Source organism: Anomaloglossus baeobatrachus, chromosome 5 (genome assembly GCF_048569485.1).
Source record: "Anomaloglossus baeobatrachus isolate aAnoBae1 chromosome 5, aAnoBae1.hap1, whole genome shotgun sequence".
In the NCBI taxonomy this organism is placed as follows: domain Eukaryota; kingdom Metazoa; phylum Chordata; class Amphibia; order Anura; family Aromobatidae; genus Anomaloglossus; species Anomaloglossus baeobatrachus.
The window spans coordinates 389,389,327-389,401,456 of NC_134357.1; the positions used below are offsets into that span (position 1 = coordinate 389,389,327).

The window sequence follows — 12,130 nt, forward strand, 5'->3', positions numbered from 1 at the left end:
TTTCAGCAAATTTAACTCTGGCCTGTCTATTTTTGGAATTGATGAATGGTTTGCATCTAGATGTGAACCCTTTGTATTTACTTTCATGGAGTCTTCTCTTTACTGTTGACTTAGAGACAGATACACCTACTTCACTGAGAGTGTTCTGGACTTCAGTTGATGTTGTGAACGGGTTCTTCTTCACCAAAGAAAGTATGCGGCGATCATCCACCACTGTTGTCATCCGTGGACGCCCAGGCCTTTTTGAGTTCCCAAGCTCACCAGTCAATTCCTTTTTTCTCAGAATGGACCCGACTGTTGATTTTGCTACTCCAAGCATGTCTGCTATCTCTCTGATGGATTTTTTCTGTTTTTTCAGCCTCAGGATGTTCTGCTTCACCTCAATTGAGAGTTCCTTAGACCGCATGTTGTCTGGTCACAGCAACAGCTTCCAAATGCAAAACCACACACCTGTAATCAACCCCAGACCTTTTAACTACTTCATTGATTACAGGTTAACGAGGGAGACGCCTTCAGAGTTAATTGCAGCCCTTAGAGTCCCTTGTCCAATTACTTTTGGTCCCTTGAAAAAGAGGAGGCTATGCATTACAGAGCTATGATTCCTAAACCCTTTCTCCGATTTGGATGTGAAAACTCTCATATTGCAGCTGGGAGTGTGCACTTTCAGCCCATATTATATATATAATTGTATTTCTGAACATGTTTTTGTAAACAGCTAAAATAACAAAACTTGTGTCACTGTCCAAATATTTCTGGCCCTGACTGTAATATATATATATATATATATATATATATATAAATATATATATGTATATATATATATACACACACACACACAATGTACAGTGGAACCTTGGCTTACGAGAGCAATCCGTTCTGGGACTGTGCTTCTAAACAAAGTTACTTGTCTAGCAAAGCAAAATCTCCCATGGGAAATAATGCAAGCTCAGTCAATTCGTTCCAAAACTTGTTCAATGTCCTATCCTGGTCCCCTATTGTGCCATTTCACACACGCAAAAACACACACAAACACATATTATGCTCACCTTACCTTCCGTTCCCTATCCAGCCTCCTGGTTCTTGTAGTTCGCCGGCACAGGATGTGTATCGGGTAACCATCGCGACTGATGACGGAGCTTCCAGTGCCAGAGCGCTGACGTCAAAGGCAGGACTTGCTTGCTTCTGATTGGTCAGCGCACTGCCTTTGAGAAGCGGCTGACAGCGGACGTTCCTCCATCGTCACGATGGTTACCCAATACACATCCTGTACCGGCGAACTACAAGAATCAGGAGGCCGGTGAGGGAATGGAAGGTAAGGTGAGCATAATATGTGTGTGCGTGTGTGTTTGTGCGTGTTTGTGTGTGTTTGTGCAGACTGCAAGAGCGGGTCAGAGCGCGGTGAAAGTACAGAACCGGAGGTGTGTGCGGTGAGTATTTGCTCGTACAGCAAAGCTTGCTCGTAAACTGAGTTACAAATTTACAGCAAGCTTTGCTCATATAGCGAAATGTTCACACACCAAGTTACTCGTAAACCGAGGTTCCACTGTATATACTGTACATACAGCTCTGGCAAAAATTAAGAGACCACTTCAAAATTTTCAGTTTTTCTTATTTTTCTTTTTATATTTTTGAGTAAAATGTAAATTGTTGTAAAATAAATACCATACATCATTTTTTGCTTAGAAATTCGGAGACGTTGTCAGTAGTTTATAGAAGGAAAGAACAATTTACATTGTACTCAAAAATATAAAGAGAAAAACTGAAAAGTTTGCAGTGGCTTTCTAATTTTTGCCAGAGCTGTGTATATATAAATAAACAAATATATTATATATATATATATATATATATATATATATATATATATATATATAATTTACACAATATATAGTTGTATAAAAATAGATAAGTTACAAAAATGACGTAGAGCCCCGCAGTATTTTTAATTCTCAGCTCACATAAAGCAGATTGCTACGGGCTGCCACCCCCATCTGCCTGTTGTTACGTTGGCTGGCAATCAAAATACAGGGAAGCATATTTTTTTTTAGTTATTTAAAAAAAAAATAAAAAAAATAATACGTGTGCTTCCGCTGCATTTTCTATTGCTGGCTAACGGCAATCCAAGCAGCTACTGGCTGCTAACCCCCACTGCTTGGTGGTACCTTCACTGGCAAAGGAAAATCCAGGGAAGCACTTTTTTAAAAAAAAAAATTTTGCCAAAAAAAAACAAAACAAAAACAAATGACGTGGGCTTCGCCATATTTTTGTATGCTAGCCAGGTATAGCAGGCAGGTACGGGCTGCCCCCCACTCCCAGCTGCCTATTTGTACCCGGCTGGGAACCAAAAATATAGAGAAGCCCTTTTTTTAATTATTTCATGAATTTCATGAAATAATTAAAAAAAAAATAAAACGACGTGGGCTTCGCCCACTTTTTGTGTCCGGCCAGGTACAACTAGGCAGCTGGGGATTGGAATTTTCTGCGCAGGTTGGCCCAAGCTTTCTGGGCCCCCCCGCTTCCAATTGAAGTCTGCAGTAAAAATACTTTGTTAGAAATAAATACACAGACACACCTAGGGACTCTATCTTTATTACTCCCTCTCACCCCTCCATGATCCTGGTCTTCTGTCTTCTTCAACTGATGCAGCTCTGCTATATCAGACAGCATGGGGGGAGGAAGAACACTGCTGCTCCCCGAGCTGTGTAATTGATCAGTGGCTGAAAGTTGGTAAGCGGTGACGTCACCGCTGCCACCATTGCCATAGTAACCTAACAAGTGGGTTACTATAGCAACAGTGATCTCCGATCACCTGATTTCCGGCGCCGCTATTCACTGGCTGTTGCATTGCAGTGTGTGGCAGCCAATCCCTGCATGTGGGCTGACTGTAAAGAGCGCCAACATGCAGGGAGGGGGAGCCGATCATGTGCCCGAGCATCTCGCTGGTACACGGCGGTCGCCGCGTATACAGAGTATACTGAGATGCTCGGGCGAGCACCTTGTACCGGCGAGCATGCTGACACTACAGGACCTTGCATGACATCATAGTCATGTGAACCAGTCTGTAGCAATGAGATAATACAACATTCCCACGTGACTCATCACATGGCTAAGACGTCACGGAAGGTCCTATCGTCAGCGATGATTACCGGGATTCACATGGATAATCGGACATGGAAGCAGAAGCGGCGGGAGACAGAGTGCAGAACGCGTCACAGGACCTGTAAGTATAATAACAATGTTTATTATTAACTGTATTCTTTATTTTCCAGTCCCCCGCCGCCGCATCCCATAACTGTAAAGTCCAAGATCGGTGATCGGACGAAAGATCGTGTTATCTCGATCCTGATCTCAATCTTTACAAAATGATCGGGCGAGTCTCCCCGATCCTGACCATCGGGGGGGATCGCTTACCCCTACCCGCTTGTGGTGGCCGCAGCTCATAAGGGAAAAACCTGGTGGTAGGATACCTTAAATGAATAACATTTGTCTGGGACTTTTTTCAATTCTCAACTACAGCAATTTTTGTGAAAATCTTATTCAGATGCAGTTAGCAGAAATTAGCATGAATATGGTGAAATCTGAATGTTAATACAGAATACTACAGTTTTACCCAGTTCCTGTAAGTCTCGACTAAAAGCATGCTAAGTATTTTATTGGCTTAGATATTTTTTGCCCATTCTAGGAACAGTTCTATAACTTAGCTGAAAGTGAAAACAAAACAAATATACGTTTTTCCCCTCATTAGAGAGTATAAACTTTTCCAGATTTACACTGTGGGGCGATCCACAATAGTGTTTGCCGTTTTGACACTTTCAACTGCCTTGCCAAACAGAATAGCAATGAAATTTGTTTCTTATTTCAGTGGAAAAAGACACATCATTCTCTGGATGTGGAAAAGTGTGCATATATTTACAAACTGAGCAATGTGAAAATCAAGTCCAGACATCAAGTGTGAAATATTTCTGTTCATAAAATAAAAATCTTATGGGACACATACAGTTGTTCTCTAGTGGAATCTAGTTTTTAAGTAATCTAATAATTTCCTTTCCTTTAAGTCATTACACATAATGAATGAATAAACTGAAACGTTCTCATAAAGCATTTATTTGGTTGTCATTTTGTTTCTGTTCTGTGGACATGCACATGCATTTGTATACACATGTCCAATCAACACTTTTGGGCTATGTTTCCACAATCAGTGTTAGTTGAGTTTTTGATGCTGCAGAATTTCTGCACCTTAGTTCACTTGCTTTTTTTATTGCATTTTTTTACCTGCAGATTTTCCACATCTAATGCAAGTCTATGGGGAAATTCTGCACAGAAAACTCAGCGTAACTACAAGAGACATTGACATTCTGTGGATCAGAAAAATGCATTGAAGGTCAGTTCACGCAGAGTAAAAAGAAGCACAGTGGACATGAGATTTCTATTGACCCCATCCACTTTGCTTGTACTGTAAAACGCTGCATTTCTGACACACTGAAAATGCGCATTGTAAAACTTATCGTGAGCACGCACCCTTGGAGTTTTTTGTGTGAAATTATGTCAAATTTGTTGGGGTTTTTTTAGGTTTTTTTGTGTTGCTCCAATACACACAAAGGAAATAAACAGGTTTATGACAAAACATGTAATTGCAATAATTTTCTGGGAGGAATACTTCATTTTTTGGATTAATTTAAAGGATGCCAACACTTTTTGCCATGACTGTATAGAAGCAGGGCCGCCATCAAGGCATTGCAACTGTAACTCCTGTATGGTGCTCGGGGAGTAAAAGCCAGGAGGGGGGCCCTGTCGCTCATATATAGCTGCCCTCTCTCTTCCTGCTCTGCACTAATCTAGAGTATGTGATCGGTGCAGAGCAGAACAGGAAACTTACCGGACCAGAATGGAGGCTGAGAAGGTGAAGGACCTGCCAGGTCATCTGACTAATCATGTGCCTGATCACATTACCGGAGAGGTAAATTGGAAGGTCCTGTAGCTGTTCAACTGCTGCAGCCTCCATACAGGTCCAACTGGCTCCTCTTCTGCTCTGCACCAATCAGGAACTGCAAGAAGAGGTAATGCATAGTGTGTGTAAAAAAATGTGGCTGTTGTAGGGTTGTGTGTGTGTAAATGTGCATGTAGTCTGCGTGTAGCAGAGCTGTGTTTGGCTATAGGTGCATATAGTAGAGCTGTGTGTGTCTATAGGTGCATTTAGCAGAGCTGTGTGTGTCTTTAGAGCATATAGTAGAGCTGTGTGTGTCTATGGGTGCATGAATTGTGCATGTAGCAGAGCTGTTTGTGTCTATGGGTACATGTAGTACAGCTGTGTTTGTCTATAAGTGGATGTAGTGGAGCTGTGTTTGTCTATAAGTGGATGTAGCAGTGTTGTGTGTGTCTATAGGAGCGTATAGTGTGCATGTAGCAGAGCTATGTGTGTCTATATGTGCATGTAGTAGAGCTGTGTGTGTCTATAGGTGCATGTAGTAAAGCTGTGTGCATATGTGCATGTAGTAGAACTGTGTTTGTGTATATGTGCACGTAATCCACTGTGTATATGTGCATGTAATGTGCATGTAGTAGAGCTGTGTTTGTGCATATGTGCATGTAGTGTGTATGTAGTAGAGCTGGGTCTATATGTACATGTAGTAGAGCTGTGTGTGCCTATGGGTGCATGTAGTAGAGTTGTGTGTGTCTATATTTGCATATAACTGAGCCGTGTAAGTCTATGGGCATGTAACAGCCGTGTATGTCTATGGGCATGTAGCAGAGCCTTGCATATCTATGACCATGTAGCAGAGCCTTGCATGTCTATGGCCATGTAGCAGAGCCATGTAGGTCTATGGCCATTTAGCAGAGATGTGTGTGTATAATATACTGTATACACTGCAGAAAGACACTAACAATAGATTTATTACCTCCCTATGTTACCCTAGTACATTTTAAATTAGTAACAATGACACCTCCCCTTTACACTGCCAGGGAACTTTTAATAGGAAAAATGTTTTTTTCTATTTTCTGCTGTGTAAACCTGGGGTGTGTCTAATGGTAAAGAGCATCTTATAGTCCAAAAATTATGGTGCTTAGCTGTATTAAGCCCCGGGGCCCCAGTCATAGCCACAGCTACTTAAAAGTATGAAGAGGGGACCGGCCATGTGTAACATCATCAGTGACATCTGACGCTGTCGGCCCGTTCTTTGTTCCTCTGTTCATTATTGCGAACTTTGTACTGTGCATGCTCTAAAGAGGCTGCTATGCGCAATACAAATAATACCATCCTGGAAGACAAAGGATGTCACCGTGAGGAGAGAGGATCCTCCAATCACCGCTGAGCGCCAGGACACCATTTGAACCCTCTGTCTTCAGAGTCGGAGCCACTTGCGGCTCACGAGTATAATCTGTGTGAGTCAGTCTTTCTGCTCCTGTTTCCGGCTCATACACAGCACCATACTGAATATACAGGTGCACACTATATTCTGCATTATGTCGGTGTATACTATATGTATATAGTGTGCATGTGTGTGTACAGTATAGTGCTTTGTACAGCATCCTCTATATTTTATTATACAGTGTGTCCAACCATATCCTTTCCACCACCATTAACTTGAGAACGGCGGCAGCTATATGCATAAAAGTGGTGTCTAGGTATAGTAAAGTAGCCATGCGCTACGCAATGAAACCACTTATAGCGCTACCTGGTGGAAAACAACGGAGTAAGCATTTTTATCTCGAAAATGGAACGAGATAGAGAAAGAAAGGGAATTAAAAAATTGTAGGGCATCATCAATTCAATACGACTCGACACCTTGCATACAGAAATGCTATGATATGAAACCCATGACCCCCCCCAAAACATTGAATGCTGGTCATACATTTGGCGCTCATTTAACTTTGATGCTCAAAGTGGCCACCGTCAGCTGCAATGCACATCTGGACTCTGGACAGCATACTGTATCTTGCTGCACGTTGTGCAATATGGTAGGTGACACATTTGCACAAGCATCTGTAATACGTCGTCGTAGGTCCTGCAATGTTGGTGAAGGGGTCGCATACACCTGCTGTTTGATGTGACCTCACAGAAAGAAGTCCAATGGGGTCAGGTCAGGTGAGCGTGGAGGCCACTCCACGCAACCACCATACCCAATGACTTGTAGGAAGGTCTCCATGAGGTATCGCTTCACGTCCGCAGCCTTGTGAGTTTTACACGTTCTAATCATAGCATTTCTGTATGCAAGGTGTCGATTCGTATTGAATTGATGATGCCCTACAACTTTGTAATTCACTTTTTTTCCTCTATCTCGTTCCGTTTTCGAGATAAAAATGCTAACTCCGTTGTTTTCCACCAGGTGGCGCGATAGGTGGTTTCATTGCGTAGCGCATGGCTAATTTACAATACCTAGACACCACTTCTATGCCTATAGCTGCCGCCGTTCTAAAGTTAATGGCGGTGGACAAGATATGGGTAGACACACTGTATAGCTAATAGCTAAACCACAAAAAAGAGGAGTTACATTTTCCCCCAAAAATTACAGAAAAACCCACAACCCAACGTCAAGGGTCCTCATGTCTTGTGGGTCTCTATACTAATATAAAAGCTGAACCACAAAAACAGGAATTAAATTTGTATCCAATTTTAATACCAAGCAATCACCCCCTCCATGGACTGGCAGTGTGTGAGTGGTTGCTCCATCAATGTTTTGCACCTGTTACCTCCATCTTTATTAAAGGGAACCTGTCAGGTGCAATATGCACCCATAACCACGAGCAGTTCTGGGTGCATATTGCTAATCCCTGCCTAACCATCCCTGTAAACACTAGCATAGAAGCATAGATAAAGAGATCTTTAGAAAAGGTATTTCTAAAGATCTTTTATCGTATGCTAATGAGCGCGGGGACTAGTCCCCTGGTCGTTAGATCCTCTGGCTAGTCGCCCCTATTAGCATGTTAGCACGCCCCTGTGGGTGTGCTAACATGCTAATGAATGTGCAGTATCAGAGGATAATCTCACTCACCTCTACACCTCCATCGCCACCCAACACTGGATTTCGGTCATGAGCACTATGAAGCCAGGTGTACGCGTCCTTGCTTCAAACTGAAGTAGTGCGCATGAGCAAACATCCGGGGTCATGCGCACTGAGCCGAAATCCAACGTCGGGTGGGGATAGCTGCGGAGAGGTGAGTGAGATCATCCTCTGATGCTGCGCATTCATTAGCATGTTAGCATGCCCACAAGGGCATACTAACATGCTAATGGAGCTGACTAGCCAGGGGAACTAACGCCCAGGGGACTAGTCCCTGCGCTCATTAGCATAAGAAAAAATATCTTTAGAAATACTTTTTCTAAAGATCCCTTAATCTTAGCTAGTGTATCCAGGGACGGTTACGCAGGGATGAGCAATATGCACACAGAACTGCTCGTAGTTTGAGGCGGGGTGACGCCCATGGCGGCCATCTGCAAAGCCGCCATTTTAAATTCAACTTTAATTTTTTTTTAATGGGAAGCGGGTTGTGTGATACATCAAAAATGTGGCACCCAGTGGCCTGGTTGTCACAGTAGTGTTGCCCCCACAGAGATGGTAATAATAAGCCTGGAAGCAAGCGAGGGGTACCTTGGTCAGTAAGTACCTACATTCAACACAGTTCCTACTCTGGGCCAGCAGAGGGAGCTCTAAACCTGGTGTTCTGGGTAGCTTCCCAGAAGATCTGACCTGGGGGAGGAGTAAGGCTACATGCGCATGCTGCTTCTTTTTCGTGTTCACAAACTGCAGCCAAAACTGCAGCCAAAACTGCACCTTGTCATAGAGACATATATTAGGAGATGAGGGCAAGATGTGACATAAAATATTGCATCGAATACAGACTACACCCTAATAATCAATATAGGGATAAGAGGACCAAGGGAATAGTAGTCAACGGTCATACAAAAGACCAATTCATTATAAATGACAAGAATCACTACTTTTTTGCAAAAATATAACAAATATTTATTGGATATAATAAATAGCAAAAAAGTGACATAAGACAGTGAAGAACAACATTACACAAGGATCAGGCTCAACAAGGAGATGTCACTGACACTCAAAAACCAGGAGTCCACCACCCATCAGGGGAGCAGTATCACAAAAATAGTGGGAGGAGCATGGTCTAATAAGCCTCCGGACAGTAGATTCACAATAACCCTAATGTCCCAGAATGTGCACACCTATTATAGTAGGCACCAAAGGGGACAAAATAAATAAGGAATCCAATGCCCGGAGGGTCAGACCATGTACCACATGTTAATCATAACACAGGCGAGTACCGATCAGAATATATGAAATTTACATTAAGTAGCCCCTGTACTGCACTCACCCATAATGATGGAAGTGGAACCCGAGTAAAATGTGCCCCAGCGGTGGCCGCGAGTAACCTCAATGACAGCTCATCTGATCGTGCGGCTCACCTCATTTGGTGGCTCTGGCAGCTGAAAACATTTTCCCCTCTCGCTGCTGCCGCCGCTGATAGTCACGTCCTCCACATCATCTCCCCTGTGCGTGCACGCTGGGGACAGCGGTACTTCGGGGAACACGTGGAGGACGGGACTATCAGCGGCGGCGGCAGCGAGAGGGGTCCATCATCTACCCTGTGCGTGCATGCTGGGGACAGCGGTACTTCGGGGAACACGTGGAGGACGGGACTGTCAGCGGCAGCGAGAGGGGGATGGACATTGGCAGCTGAAAACATTGATTTTTTCCCCTCTAGCTGCCGCCGCTGATAGTCCCGTCCTCCACGTGTTCCCCGAATTACCGTGTCCCCAGCGTGCACGCACAGGGGAGATGATGGACCCCTCTCGCTGCAGCCACCGCTGATAGTCACGTCCTCCACATCATCTCCCCTGTGCGTGCACGCTGGGGACAGTGGTACTTCGGGGAACACGTGGAGGACGGGACTATCAGTGGAAATTTTGGAAATATACTTACCAATTCAATCAGCTTCCTTACATTAATCTGCATACGTTGATACCAGGTCATGTCTTCTGCTGCACTCCAAAGTACTGCTCCTACACTATTTAGCATGGAACAATGGGGTTTCCACTTGCCTGTTACCTCACTTCCTGACAAATCACCTGCGTTCTTGGTACCAAAAACGCAGGTAAAACGCAGGTAAAATGCACCACTTTTGATTAGCATGCATTTTTCCTGCATTTTTGATGCCCTCATTGATTTCAATGGGTGACAAATGTTGACAAAAACGCAGGAAGAATGAACATGCTGCATTTTTTTTGTCACAAACTTTTGACAAAAAAAACGCTGACAAACTGCAATGTGCGCATAGCAAATCTGACTTCTCATAGACTTTGCTGGGAAGTCAAATGTCAGAAAGTTCTGCTGACAAAACTGCAGCCAAAAAAGCAGCAAAAAAGCAGCAAAAAAAGCAGCGTGCGCATGTAGCCTTAGAGGAGTGACAGTTGGAGAGAGAAGAGTTCGAGCCAGGAGTCTGAGGAGAGCAGACCAGTTTTTGCTGAGGTCGGGGAGCGAAGAGAAGCTCGGCCTAGGGGAACCGAGTCTGACAAAGAGGCAAAAAAGAGGAAGACTCTGGGGAGTGGAGCTAAGCCAGCTCACCCCAGAAGAACACGCTAGAAACCGGACACCGGAGTCCGTGGCTGCTCGGGTACTCGAGCCCCGGTAGCTAAATCCGGAGGGCAGGAGGATTACAAGTCTCCTCTCCCCCACAGATCACCTGAAGGCAAAGCCGCAGATCAGGGACTGAGAGCCGCTGTCAGCGAAGAGGTTCCTGCGACGGCCCGCGCAGCCTGCCATATGGGTGAGAAAGGTACCAAAAGTGACAGAGGAGAGGGCCTCAGCCTAGCTAACATAGCAGGGGCCCTGAAAACCAGGAAAGAGTGTAGCAGGTAGGCCTCACACCCACCTGGCCAGGAGGCTTCCCCGACTGCTTCCAGGTAATTCGGACCACCATCATCACCTGTACCAGTCTCCCAGGACTTCCTCACCGGTTACCAAGTACAGTAAAAGATAACGAAACTGCAGTCCCTGTCCGTTATTGTCCACATTCCTGGCCCTGCACCCTGAAGCCCACCAGTTGCCCAAAAATAGACTCTCCAACGGTTGCCCTGGGGTCCTGCTCCACCTATGGGGAGCAATATCACCTCAGCTGCGCCATCATCATCTGCCCTGGGGAATACACAGCGCAGCGGCGGCCCACATAGCCGCAGTACCACAGGTGGCGTCATGAACTTTTACTTTTAACTACAACTCCCATCATCATAATCATCATCCCTTTATTATTGAAGGACACCGCCAGGGTCACGAAACCGGGCCACGCCGCCGCGACATAACCGGATGTGCTCAAAGTGCTGCCCATTGTGTTGAATTGTCAACGCGATTCTCTTCTCCCACTTTTGACACACCGAGAGCAATACCACAGAAGAAATGTTACTACAGGCCTCCTGTATCCGTTGTTTCAGGTGCCCCACATCCTGCACCCTGGATCTGCGGTAATGCTCTCGGTGTGTCAAGAGTGGGAGAAGAGAATTGCGTTGACAATTCAACACAATGGGCAGCACTTTGAGCACATCTTTTAGTGGGTTACTGTCGTTGTTCCATGTCACAAACGTGTCAATAACTCGATAATAAACACATCTACATTAAAAATGAGCACACCATTGTTTTTCTTGTGCAATTCTCTACGTGTTTGATGTGTCCCATGACCCCCTTCCCATTGAAAAAATGAAAATTGAATTCAAAATGACGGCTTTGCAGATGGCCGCCATGGGCGTCACTGAGCCTCAAATGTTTGGCCCCTCCCATGTACTAATATGCCACAAACGGTAAAGTGATATCAGCAACCACCTTCATTTTATCAAGGTGTATAAATACTTATGTCCCACCCTGGGGCTCGTCATTTTGATAACCCGATGCAATTACGGTCTATGCAGCTTTTTTGGGCTGTCAAAATGCTGACTAGTGGTTAATGTTTGTTTGGTGAGGACTGTTTGCAGAAATAGACATTTTCCAAGAGTGGTGGTGGGAGTGCGGAAGGTTCAAGGCGTAGAGGCAAAGCTGGGCGGAGGCGGAGTCTCAAGGGGGCCCGAAAATTTTGACAGTATGGGCCCTGAAATTTCTAGTGGGCATACCTGTATAGAAGTGATGTTTAT

General features: G+C 44.6%; 1 protein-coding gene and 1 long non-coding RNA gene across 4 annotated transcripts in view; one reads left to right on the plus strand and one right to left on the minus strand.

Annotated features, from left to right (window-relative positions):
- Positions 1-12,130, minus strand: part of FBXO47 (F-box protein 47) — a 242,821-nt gene that overhangs the window by 69,012 nt on the left and 161,679 nt on the right. The gene's annotated exons all lie outside the window — the stretch shown is intronic.
- Positions 1-12,130, plus strand: part of LOC142310177 (uncharacterized) — a 90,333-nt gene that overhangs the window by 43,430 nt on the left and 34,773 nt on the right. The window contains exon 2 of the long non-coding RNA XR_012754103.1: positions 4,276-4,378. This is a non-coding gene — a long non-coding RNA (uncharacterized LOC142310177). The remainder of the gene's footprint in view (positions 1-4,275; positions 4,379-12,130) is intronic.